Raw genomic sequence first — 13,723 nt, forward strand, 5'->3', positions numbered from 1 at the left:
GATAAAGGAACGAGTATCTCTCAAACGACCGCCGCCAGACCCTATATTTTGTGGTAACATTTTAGTTTGCCTAAAAACACTAGTGGTATCATCCTCACTTTACACTTATGAAAAAGCAAGGCTAAAAGTGAACACAGAGCCCTCCTAGGTAAATGCATGCAGGAACTGTAAGACCTAGCATGTAAACTAGACCCAACTAGACTGGAAATCCACCCTTTGTCTCGGATACTGGGGCACTTCCTGGGAATGCTGCGTTGGGTTGCGGGGGTGGGCAGGTTGCAGAATTAGTGAAGGCAGACAGCAGAGAAAACCCAAGTGATATCGTAGCTGGCTCTTGAAGAATGGGTTGAGTCTGGGCAGCTAGTGGCAAGAGAAAGGGCATTCTAGGTTGAAGGGACGAGGCAAGAAAAGATGGAGCAGTGATATAAGATAAGATGCTAAAAGAGGACATCGCCCTCCTCCTATTGACTGAGAAGCTTCATACAGACTGGAGAGCTAAGCAACAGCCACAAGACTAAGTGCATCCCAGGATTAAACTTCTAGGCCATTTAGTCTTAAATTTCCTGTCACCCAATTCCAGTGCAACCAGAGAATAACCTCTCTTAGAAGAGACCCTGACATACAGCCCAGGAGTCACTTAATGCCCAATATCGATTCAAACAAGTGCATTTTGTTTATTTCTAATTCATCTCAATCAGAGAGAGCAGGTTGGGAGGAAGCCAAGACCTAACCCAGGGCTCAGGAGCCTGGATAGCCGCACAAGGCCTCCCCGGCAAGGAAAAGATCATCCGTTCAGTATGTGGAGTTTAATGCGTCTCCAGTCCCCAAGACTGCTCCTGTCTCAACACAAATAATATCCTGAGGCTAAAATATTCCATGTACACCACAATACATTTAATCAGGCTTTTAGGCCCACACTGACTACCCCAGCGAATCCTGCTGCCTTCTGAAATAGAAAAGCCACTCAGTAAAGGAAATGTAGGCCTAGAATCCCATGTAATTGAACTGTGGTTTTAAGTCCTATGATTCACAGATGGCAAAGACCCTTCCCTGTGCTCTGACTCACCCTCCTCACCAAAGGAGATACCCAGAGACCCATCACCACAGGCAGCACTCTTCAGCTCCTATGTTATTTGCAATAGTTCATTCTTTCGTCAAGAGCCATAGGGGAGGCTGAGGTAGAAAAAGCACAAGTTTAAGACCAACCTGGACAACTGAGCAACTGAGCATGACCCCGTCTCAAAGTAAAAAATAAAAGGCCAGGGATGCAGCTCTGTGTGAAGGCCGTGAGTTCAAACCCTAGCACCACCCAAATGAGAGCAGAAAGGAATGAGCCATTTACAGGTCATTAGTAGGGCTCAGGTAATAACTCCAAGGAAGCTTTTCATTGGTGCGCAAATGAATTAAATCTGTTTCTGGCCAACTCAGTTCAGGATTCCTGGGTGGGAATTTTTGAGATTTTTTGTTTCTGACAACCAAAGGGCACCAAAAAAAATTTCAAAGGCTCAAGACATTGCCCTTGTTTCAATAGATCATAAGTTCTTTGAGGGTAATGAGAGGCTGTTTGGCTGGTTGATTTAATATTTATTAAGTCTTTACCATCTTCACAGACCGTAGAGATAAATCTATCAATATACTTCATTACAAAAAAAAACTTATTTCTCTCTTTAGGAAGGACAAAGGAGCCTTCTCTTTGATACATCAAACTGATTAACTACTTGAAAGAGCTGTTCCTGTCATAGAAAGAAAACACGAGTAAAAAATATTGCACTCGTCCATAAAACTGGAAGAAGAGACTGCCCTCCGTGAAGTAACAAGGTGGTAAGCAACAGAGGAGCTGTAAGAGAAGGGGCCGGAATTCATCACCCCGAAAATATTCCCCTTTCAATGTACACTACATCAAAAATTATGTCTAACGATGAGACTTCATACTTAGTATTTCTCAAACCATGGTTTTGACTGGAATGGATGTGCTGCATAAGGAAATCTAAAAATAAGAATTTTTAAACGCGCACCCAAAAAAAAGGGAGACAAATTTCTAACACAGTCACTGCCGAGACCGGCAAATCAGTGCTTATACATAAATGCATTCCTGGTGCCCAGCAGTGAGTCACCTGGAAGCACTGTCCTCAGGCAGGGGGAGATGACAGGAGGAAGGGGCTGCAACGCATTACCTCGGAAACAGCTGCCAAGGACCATCGCTGAAAAGCACCAAGGACTTCCGCCCAGACCACTGGTGCTCAGCTTTGGCAGCTTGTTAGCCATGCAGCAGGGGTGCTGTTTTGTAAACACATCTAATTTGGTTTTAAATTTTAATCCATAAAGTCATTACTAAAGGACTCCAGGCTGCTGAAATGATGAACCAACCGCTTCCAAAGCAGACAGGGAGGCGCACTGGAGCCAGTTGGGGTTCCCTCTGCTCAGCTCCCATCTTTGCCTCCCATATCCCTTCCTCCTCCTCACCAAGGTGATGACTTTTTCATTTCCTCATACGTGTTCTTGCACTTATGCCAAAGATTTTTTGTGAACTTCTTTGCCTTTTGCTGACTCTATATTCCAATCACTGCCTCCTCCATCCTTCAATTTAATCTATTTCTATATAAACTTTGTTCTTTAGCATTGGTCAAGTGGAGGGAGGGGTCTTACGAGTCCCTGTCAAACCCCAGAATTTTTTTTTTTTTTGAGACAATGCCCAGGATGGAATCAAACTTGAAATCCTCCTGCCTCAGCCTCCTAGCACAGGGAGAAAGGGGGCTCCTGTCAGGAAACACGACTGCCTGACAAATGGACTGACCAACTGGCTGGGCTAGAAGCATCTCATCTCTTGCTCTCCTCCAGCTATTGATTCTCATAGGTGATTAAAAAGAAGAGGAGAGACTCTTTTTTTTTTTCCAAAGGAGAAAACAAAACAAAACAAAAATCTCTCAAATCATGTCATACCTTATAAAAATTGGTTTATTTAACAAACCATGTAGCAGATCCAGTTCAAAGGGAATTGCAAAGTTTACCACTCGTCTGCTCCCCACAACAACCCAATGGAGGGTATTAATGATCTTTCCCACTCCCCAGCACAGAGAAGTCAGGTACCTCGCTCAGAGCCACACAACTGGTAAGTGGCTGTCACGATGTCCGTGCAGATGCTATCACGTAGCTCCAGAGCCCACGCTTTTAGTCACTGCCCAGGAGCTTCCGGTTTGATTGATTACATCTCTGTGTAATAGAGAGGGAAATTTGCATTCATCTTTGTATGCATTCTGTCACTATTAAAGCCAATGGCTTTTTTTTTTTTCTGTACCAGGAAAAACAAATGACTAATTTACCAGTAAATTGATTATTACCTTCTCTACGCTATTGGGCATTTATCCTGTTTTATTTACCCTATGTAAAAATCCGGTTTTGCACAAGATTCATGTTTCTGGTCCCCCACTATCGATACATGTGCTACATGTGTTCTGCACATGTACGACAGATATTCCAGACCCACCTCACAGGCCTCCTCTACCCATTCCCTTAGCTGGTCCACATGCACAGTCACTTCCGGTTCCCTTTGCAAAAGCAGCTGTTTCTTTTCCCCTGGTGCTGGGTATCCCACCCAGGGCCTTGCGCATGCTGGGCAAGTGCTCTGCAGCGGAGCTACATCCCACCTCCCAGAAAGCATTACAGAATCATTCTCAGGGACTCTCCGTACTTCTCAGTGAGGTTTCATATAACATCCCCCAGCCCAACCCAAGCCAAGGGCATAGTGCCCTGCAGCGTCCAGCACAGGGAATGAGCAGCTTCCATAGAAAAGAGCTTGAGTTCATCTAGAAAATTTCCCTGTTCAGTGCTACTTTGCGATTTTCTGCCTTCCACTGATCCCAAGTTAAAGTGAGCAAAATTCACCCTGGGTAAGGTGGGAAAGCCAGAAGAGAGATTCCATTCTTTTCTGTGGACATATTCTTGTTCTGCAGGGCTGGTGTTTTTAGTGAACTTTCTTCCAAAGTATGCTTCACTTTAGTATTTTAAAACCCAAAGGCCCCAGGATTTTTCCTCTTGCAAAAATGGATGGTTCTGCTTTTCATTTAAGGTGCAGTTTAGAAAGAAGCAGCCTGTGAAACCAATTAACTAATTGGAAATCACTTAATGACTGTGGCAGCATTTTGGATTTCTGGCGTTGGTTCACAGCAGTCAAGAGAAATTGCTTTCCAATATTATGATAAGGTAAGCTGTGGAGGTCTCACGGGGGGCGGTGGAGGCTGCTGGGAGAAACAATCAGCTCTAATATGCCCACCAAAATAATGGAGACATTATAACGTGGAGCTCAGTGATTGTAAAGTAAGCACAACATAAAAATCCAAAGATGTGTGGCGATCTGCTGAGAATAAATGTGCAGCCATAGTTCCTTGCAATGATTTTTGAGAGCTCCCAATCTTTGCATAGACATTATGCTGTTGAAATTGCTCTCACAGAGCGAGGCACCCATGTTTGGAAAGAGAGGTGACATGAGGAGAAGGGAAAAATAATAGAGCAAATGCTCATTCTAGAATAATTGTCCAATTAATTGTTTTTGTATGAATACAGTCATTGTTCACATTAGGGAAATAATCTAGCTAATTGCTCAAGAGTTAACAGAGCCAGGAAAAATAAATTACCCCAAACACAATGTTTTATCCATTTGCCATTTGTTTGCTTCAAGGTAGTGATCCTCTTTACATGTTTCTAAAGAGTATATCTCACTAGGGCCAAAATCATCATGTAGAGAACAATATCAGCAATCTCTAGTTTATCTAAATCCTTTTACTTTGCTTTCAAAGAGAAGCACAGGGATATGTATAGGGCAAAGGTAATGTAAAATTGCTTTGAGGTGGGCAGTTGACTCTTACTTGGCAATTTCTCTCTCTTTGCCTTAGTTTATCCAGCTTTAAAATGGCCTGTTTGAAGAAACAGGTACAGTATTCAAATGTTGGTTGGATTTTGCAAACATAAAGCTGGGGCACTACAAGATGCTTTCAGCATTCATGAAAGGTCACCTTTTCTTCTCCGTTGGTGCACTCACTGCAGGTAACAAAGACTGTTCTGGAGATGGTTGCTATTGTTTTCCAACATGAAAGAAATTCTATATACGCACTTGTCATTCCTCAGCCTGCAATTTAGGGCTTCCCTGGACCCCAGCTTTATTAAATCAGAAATAATGAGCAAATCAGATGCCTCCACTGAGTGCTGCCTTCAATGCTGGCTTCGTACCCAGCCATTACCCAAAGGACCGAAGGACAGAAGGCCTCTCCTTCCCAGGTAGCAGCATAAATAAAGATGAGTACCAGTGACGTACGAGTAAATCACGATGCCAAGCACGAGTCCACCCAGACGTGGAGCCACATTCGCCCTTTCTTCTCACCTGCCTCAGATACCAGATGCTCATTCAGGGCGGCCTCTGCTTTGTAAAGCCCCAAAAGTCCTTCACAGTTAAAAATATCCAGAGCAAAAAGTACTACAATAAAACCATAAACTTATGATTCTTCCTTTAAAACAATGCTTTGTTCTGAGCTGGGGAGAATGAGGTATGTTTAAATCATTTCCTTTGTTGGGCTGACTTTCTCATCTGCATCCCAGAAAGTGACATCTTACTAAAATCAAGATTATATCAGGACAGCCCAGTGTGGTGTGCACGCCTGTAATCTCAGCACTCAGGAGGCTGAGGCAGGAGGATCACTGTGAGTTCGAGACCAGCCTGAACTACATAGTGAGACCCAGTCTCAAAACAAAAAACAAAACAAAAAGATTATATTGGAAACTAGGCTTGTTGTCAATAAAATGATTTTAATCACCAATAAAAAGAATCAATAGGCAAAACAGACCACTGAACCTAATTAGATAGTGAGGAGGGCTTCCCCGGTGAGTTTGGACTAACCTGTGAAATAAGAAGGAAATATTTTAGTCTTCTTAATAAAAGAAAAACCCCCAACATCGCAAAGGAGAAAATGCTTCAAGTTAATCTTTCAGGTTGATTTGTCCGGGATGCCACACCTGAAGGAAACCATATGACTCCATGGATTCCACTCTGGAGACTACTTGCTCTGTGTGGACCCCGGCACACTGGCCCCAAGGCGAGGCCACACAGGCTGAATGCCACCTCCATAGAAACATTTGCAAAGCTGTGCACTCTGAAGCTTAAATGTCCCTGCTTAACAAACAGGGAGCAATTTAGTCCATTGTGCAAAGACAAGACCAAGGCCAAAGTCTAACAATAGCTCCCCTCTCTCCAAACCCTTGATTAGTAAATGTTATTACGAAAAAGGAAATATACTGTTATCTAGATTGTTACTTCCTCCCTCTGCTGTCCTCTGTGGCTTTGCCTATAAGCTCACAGTTTGCAGTTAAATTGGACAATTACCAAGCGAGAAGTGCATAATTAATGAACAGTCACCGTATATGTTTGGGAAACTGTGACCCAATCATTGAACAGATAGCTGAACCACTAAAATAAATGACTTGTTCCACTCGTTACCTGATCAGCATTTGTTTAGAAGTTCCTTGGTGCCCTATCAAAATTCTAATCAGTTCTATTTAAATTACATTTTTTGCACTGCATTGTTATAAATGCTAATTTATGCCTAGAATGGAACAGCTTTATTTCTTACCTCCTGAAGAAACGGATGAATAAAAACATACTTCTACAGGGCATAGAAGATTATCAAGGGTTCAATGACTATTGGATTTTGCACTTGCCAAAACACATCCTGAAACTCTGAGCTGAAGCTTTAGGAGACAGCAAGGATGCTCAAATCCTCCCACAACAAAGCTGTCCCCATAAGGAGGCAGACATTGTCACAGCAGCATCTGTGACCACCACCATGGCTGTCTGTCACTGGGGACAGGGGCAGGAAAAGAAGGAAAAATTCTTACTGCTTGGTGCAAAAAATCTGAAAGGCAGATGGCTATTTCAGAATCTCTAGGCAACTTTCCTGCACAGAGGAGAATTTCCCCAAACCTGACATCCCATTTGTTTTTGCTGATGGAGTCCATCCCCAGCGGCCTGCAGGAGGTGGTAGGCATTGCATGGTAACACCACATCTTTTTTACTGCTAGTTTGGTCTCCAAACCTAGCACCCTTGCTCTAAACAACTAGAGCAGCCCCACCGAGGGAAGACAGAGCACCGAGGCCAGGCCATTTGCAGTCCAGCAGTGGCCCTGACAGTTCCTGAATCACTTGGGACCCAAAGACAGAGAAGGCCCCCGGTGGTGTTTAGAAATCTCCTACCGCCACCACAAAAGTCCCACGAAGTGACACTCCCCGCCCCTCGGGACTCAGGGTGCCGCCATCCAGCATGGAGTGGGAGGCAGCGCACTCGCAATTCATTGCTAGAAATTTTTTATAAATTGAGGAATTACCTTGAGAGGATTGAATTTTCAAGTGCAAGTCGCAGCAGCTGGGAGGCTGGGGCTACCTCCATCGGCTTCCCCAGCCGTCTCCAGGGAGAGGGGCTGGGGAGCCAAGGCCGGATCGAGCTGGCTTTAGGGCTGCGTGGCCAGAGGGGTAGAAAACACAGGTTCACACGGGCTTTTAACCTCGATTAAGCAGTGCGATGTGGCCAAGGCTTAAAACAAGGCTGGCACATTTTCTCACTTATTATCACCTTGATAACCTGTTCTTGTAGCTGGGAAGAAGGATCGTGAAGAGGGGGGCCAGACGGGGGCACAGGGAGGAAGCGGCAGCCAGAGCACTGCGCAGAAGGACAAGCTGCCCTTTGCCTGTTTTCTGAATGCAGGTGGGAAGAGAGGAAGGACGTTTGCTCTCTAAATATTTCTACTTTTAAATAGAAACTGTTTTCCAGACTGCATGGCTAATCAATGCCTGGGAAAGGAAAGGAAAGAATAGTTTTCATTTGTTTTCTGGGAAATTCATTCAGCAGAGTTTTAAATTTCCCTACGAGATTCCTAAGCAATGGTGGTGTTTGTACAAGATCAAAGGGTGAGGAAGAGGGCGTAGAGGTGGGAGAAGCTAGGGAGGGTCTAAGAACAGCTGCAGGCAGGTCATCATGGAGAAGGAGATCACCTCTGTCCTTGCAGCACAAAGTGGGTGCAAGGCTCCTGCCCATAGAAGTGATCCACAGACAAAAAGCAACACAGGCTTCCCTCCGCACAGGACCCCTTGCAGCACAGCTGAAACAATCCTGAAAGAAGTCTTAAGAGAAACTACCTTTTTCTGTGCTGTTTCTCCATCTTGTTTAAACTGTAATAATAACTGATTCTGAGTCTCATGAAAATCTCTCCTTTGCTGCAAAAGCTGTGAGCTAAAGTCAAAGTTTTCTGATAAAAACATGTTGGTTCACAACCTTCGCTGCTGTTCCTACCATCAGATGACTGGCATGCCCACCCATCTCCCGTCTTGAGAAATTTTAGACTGGAAATCAAAACTCCTAGATAATCTTTCGGGCTAAATCTTTATATCATTTGCTTTTGAGCTCTAGAATTTCACTTTTCTAACATTAAAAAAAATTAAATCACTGGAGAATATGTGTTCCCTACTGTATTTATTACCAAATTTTCGCAGATGGTCATGCTTAGTCACCCTTGTGCTTATCTCCCTATTGGCACTGCAGGAATTTAACATTAATGGAGTGGCCACAGTTTTCTTGGCTCTGTGAAGAATAATGATGGGGGAATTGTTGCTCATATCACAGATGTGAGGCAGGAGGTCCAATGAGAAGACGTTTTCCACCTGTGAAGTGAGCCATGTTTTAATGAATCAGTTTAGCCTCTCCCTGTATCTGTTATAAAAACGCTGAAAAATGTTTTACGGTAGAGCCCTGTGATGACATAGTAGTAGGGACCACATTCCAGATTAAAATTGGTAATTCATCAATATTACAAACTCCTTTTCTCCTAGTCCTCCAGTCTTGTTATTCAGAAGGCAAAATAGGCCATGCCTGTTTATCTTGTAGATGGCACAAATCTGGGGAAGACGGCGAATAATTTAGATTCCACAAGACTCAAACTTCTTGCCTGAAAAAAAAAAAAGTTCCCACCTGGCCAGAGCAATGAGAGAAATTTAATATGAAATATTACAAAAATAATCACAGCCCCGAATTTAGGTTAAAAAAAATCATTTCAGGTACATTATATTTTACCAGAAATCACTGGAAAAATCAGAGGGGTTCTCTCTTTGCTATAAAATCAGCACAGGCCAATGTGATAGGACTAATTAAAATGCTAATTCAATTTTAAATGACAATAGTAGGCAGCTAGTCCAAAGTGGAGAGGTAACGGCATCATATCACTCCAGAAGAAAAGTTAATGCAATCTTTTGTCAACTGTGTGAGTTTGAACAAGTCATGAGATTTGAGCCTTAGTGTCCTCATCTGAAAATGGAAATAACAACAGCTGACAACCATATTCCCACAGAATTGTAAAATCAAATGAGTCGGATTCTGTAACAGTGTTTTGAAAGTCATAAAGTGCCTCTGTACTGGACATCTGCTGTTTGTTACTGAACAACCATCCGCCTCTTTCTGGCAAATGCTGTCTGTCCTGTCCTCCTGGGGAAGCTCTCCTCCATTCTTCATCCTTCATCACGGGCCTGCCCCCATCTACTAAGGACGCAGACTGGACACACGACCCGACCTGGATATAGCCAGGGAGACCTGGGAAAACCATGCCAGGACTTCTGAGAGAAAGAGACACTCTTTCCCCCAGCTGTACTTGGTCAAATACAAAGCTAAAGTCTTACGACAGCATCTTACTACCTAGGGAGAAGCCAGCCTGAAGAAGAAACTGACTCAATAAATAAGAAGGTGGAAATGGAGGAGACGCAGACACAGATTGCCCTGATATCCCTATTAGGCTGGCTGAAGTCCACACCCACCGGGGCCAATCTGTATTCCATGCCTGCGGATCACCTTTGGAGTCGGTTTGAGTGTGGTTCTTAGGTCACTTTCAACATGAAGAGCCTTACAACTGTACGTTTTTCTAATGTCTTGGAAAATCCAGTTATTTAAATTTAAGGAAACAATGAATGAATTTCAATGGAGATTAGAGAGAGAGAGAGAGAGAGAGAGAAAATCAAATCGGTTTAGACCATGTGGGATTGTTACCATTATTATATTAGATTGTCTTTATACTGATATAGACAAAACTTCTTTATTGTCTCTCCCTTGGATTCTAAGACTTACATAAGGAATTACATAAAAACTTTGTACTAAGAAGAATTTTCTAACGTTCTGCCTCTGGGAAATTCATGTTTCCAGCTTACCCCATCTTGTCTTTCCTGTCTTCCTGCTGAGCTAATAGCCAGATCTCCAACTGAAGCAGCAGTGCCCATCTCTGATTAATGGGACCTTCCCCCACCTTTTTTAATGGCTTCCTCCCATCGCGATTTCAATCAGAACATTGCTGGGAATCCCTCCTGGTGCCTCTCCAGGACCACTTCTATTGCCATTTTTTTATACACTCATCTTCAACAAAAGAAAAGCTAAAGAAATGTCTTCATACTTCCAGCCAGGAATCAATGTAAAAATGCTGCAAAATCATAACATTTTCTAGCCAAGAAGACCTAAAGCAGGGATGGCGAACCTTTTTGAGCTTTCAATGATACAAAGAGCCCACTGCAGCACGTGTGTCATAGGTTTGCCGCCACTGGCCTAGAGTCATCACCTGGTCCAGGGGGCAACAATGGGCTACTCTTGTCCTCCTGATTTTTATTGACAAACGTCTTTGTAAATAAAGTTTTATTTGAACACAGTCATGCCCATTTATTATGCGGTATTTGTCTGCTTTCATGCTGACAGCAGAACTGACCACTTGTTACAGATACATGAAGTACAAAGCCTAAAATATTCACTATCTGGTCCTTCACAGAAAAAAAATTTTTACTCGCCATTTAATCTAGTCCATCACCTAGTTCTGGAAAAAAAAAAAAAAACTTAGGCCCAGAAGGGCTGGCTAATGGTGGAAAAGAACCCAAGGCCAACTCTGTTCCACCTGGTGGTGCTTTTCATGTTCTAGTTCCATCTCCCCATTAGATTATGAGTGCCTTGTAAGTAGGGATTATACTTCATATTTTTGTGGTTTCCCAAACAATGGAGGCTGAACACTGGAATCCCCATTAAAATTATGCAAAAGTGTTGAGGAAATAATGGATTTATTCAGACCTCTATGTTTGTTTGTTTGCAATGTGGGGGTCTTGAGCCCAGAGTCTTCACAGTAAGCTACATCCCCACCCCCTTTTTTTAATTTTTTTATTTTTAAAACAGTGTCTTGCTAAATTGCTAAGTAGCATAGGCTGGGCTCAAACTTGCAATGCTCCTGCCTCAGCCTCCCAGCATGCTGAGATTACAGGCGTGCACCACCACACCAAGCTCAGAGACTTCTTGGTAAACCACTTCCATGCCTACATCCACAGCTTCCAACAATTTACAGCCACAGACCAATGACTGCCCACCTGACATCAAGCCACTATGTGGTGATGCCTCATGTCACATGGCATAATAGCACCCACCTCATGGGGGTGTGAAGGCCAGGTGAGGGGAAGCATGTGGGGCTTTGACACCATGCCAGACATATGTCAAACCTTGAAGAGCTGCGGCTTAGCAGAGGCATCAACCCAGGATCAGAGGCGCCTTGAGATATAACTGGGTACTGGGGGGATCATGGTGTTGCTGAATGGGGGATTTCCCTTACTTCCTTCCACAAGCAACAGAGAAAAATACAACAGGTAGATTCCAACACACTTTCTGCAAGCAACTAAATTCATATGCAGGTGCCATCACCCACAGAAGTTAGAGCATAAGTGAGGGAAACGTTTTCTCAGACCCACAAACTAGGGTACTGGAAGGAGATTTCTTTTTTCCTGGAGCTAAGGCAACACAAAGATCAGGGCATTAAGCAAATAAAAGAATGCTTCACAGTTGGTCAACAGCTCAGGCACAGTGTGGAGGGGACCGGCCAAGGACATTTGCCCGCTCCTCCCCTCAGTGAAGATGCTCCCGCCCAATGACAGGGCTTCCCTCTGCCACACCTGCCCCTATCTATTGTGAGTAACTTTTCCTTCCTTAGATTTTAAGGCTCAGTTCACAGGAATCCATAGGGGCCATTTCTCAGTAACACTCCATGTACTGGCATGAAAGACTTCTAGCTACTAGCAAAATACTTCCGACATCCAGCTCATCCTCTGCCAAAGAATTATGCTTGGAACGTTATTTTGTACTTTGGTATAAAATGGAAATCCAAGGAGAATAATGAGACTTATGACCCCAGGCAAACAGAAACAGCCCCCTGTTTCACTCTCCACCCCACCTCTCTTTCTGATCCAGGATGGCAGATGGCGGTTCCCCCTTTAGATAAACATCCCCCTTAGAACCTCACAGGGACATTCAGAGTCAAGAGTCCACCCTCTCTCCTGCTGCATTCCTTTCTTTGATGCTCACACAGGTTTGTGCAGAGTTGCTCAGCCCATACTGGGACTGGATCCCTTGAAGAGCTCCTCTGTGATGCTGATCATCCACTTACCCCATGGCAGCCAATGATTGCAGGGACTAATGACCCATAAACACCCACGTCAGGAGGGTCTTTCCCTCCCCAGCCCTCAATCCCACTGTCGCCATCTGTGTTTGTTCTTTTGCTACATAAGAACTCAAACTGGGTGGCAGGCCTGTTATTTTTAAAACTCTTTTAGTAGCGTCTATACCCAGCACGGCCTCATCACAATTATCCACACCAAAGGAGGAAACTTCACATTGAAAATGGATATGGTTTTCAGCCAGCACCAAATGTCTCTCCTTCTGCCTTTTTGTCTCTCCGATCAATCAGAACACGCGAGGCTCCCAAATGATGAGTAAACACACAGCCCAGGTCCCTTTCATCTCCTAACATATGTCACAAAGGGGGAGGGGAAAGCCCCTTCCCAGCTTCAATCAGCCACTCACTTCCTGCGCCTGGAAGCTTCCAGGGGAAGGGTGCGGAGGGGACTGAGGAGGAGGCGTGTTGCACTGACGCAGCTCCTCAGGAGATAATAGGTGTGTGCTGCATACCTAAGTCCCCGAGTCATTACCTCCCCTGTGAGCACTTCTGTATTTATATATAATGAGATCATTACCAGGCAGCTATTCCAATTTTATTCAGACTTTAATATTTCTTGAAGTAAAAAAAAAAAATAGCATACAAAAGGGTTTGTGATGCCAACTCAATCAGACGTGCTATTGATGGAGAATTATTCAAGTGCAAGCCAGAACAGGACAAAAAATAATTTCAGAGAGGTTTCTGTCAAAGCCGAGCTCTCCAGTGACAATGTTTCAAGTGAAGGTGCCAGGGTATCCAGAGGTGAGGAGGACAGAAAATCGCAATGAACAGAAGAGAGGGCAGTGGATAACATTAAAAACGAAGCAGGCTGCAGCCTAACTATTCAGACAGGTAGGGCAGGAGCTTCCTGCAGACACAGACTCCCACCCAGCTTTCAGTGGGTAATTAGACCAGGGAGGCTGCTTTTCTCCCTGTGGGCTTCACAAGGAGCTGCCAGATCTTCAGAATTAACCCTTCTGAGCTCTTACTTCCTTTTTGCCATTGAACTCCAATGGTTGGGCAGATGGGCAAAGCAATTCCTTTCCCTTCACAACAGCAAGCTATAAAGAAAAGGCTTCCTATCTCCCCAGTCCTGTTGCACCTGCAGGAAACAAATTTTAAAATGGAAAGATTTTATTTCTCTTTGTCCAGTAAGTCCCCATTCACCAAAAAAAAAAAAAAAAAAAAAAAA

The 13,723-nt window shown here is 43.9% G+C and overlaps 1 long non-coding RNA gene across 3 annotated transcripts in view; it reads right to left on the bottom strand.

Moving 5' to 3' along the window:
* Window positions 1-13,723, bottom strand: part of LOC104872526 — a 41,261-nt gene that overhangs the window by 15,229 nt on the left and 12,309 nt on the right. For all 3 annotated transcript variants that reach the window (XR_783210.1, XR_783211.1, XR_783209.1), the window contains exon 3: window positions 3,088-3,210. This is a non-coding gene — a long non-coding RNA (uncharacterized LOC104872526). The remainder of the gene's footprint in view (window positions 1-3,087; window positions 3,211-13,723) is intronic.

Source organism: Fukomys damarensis, unplaced genomic scaffold, assembly GCF_012274545.1.
Source record: "Fukomys damarensis isolate Sample0158 unplaced genomic scaffold, DMR_v1.0_HiC HiC_scaffold_38, whole genome shotgun sequence".
Classification (NCBI taxonomy): Eukaryota; Metazoa; Chordata; class Mammalia; order Rodentia; family Bathyergidae; genus Fukomys; species Fukomys damarensis.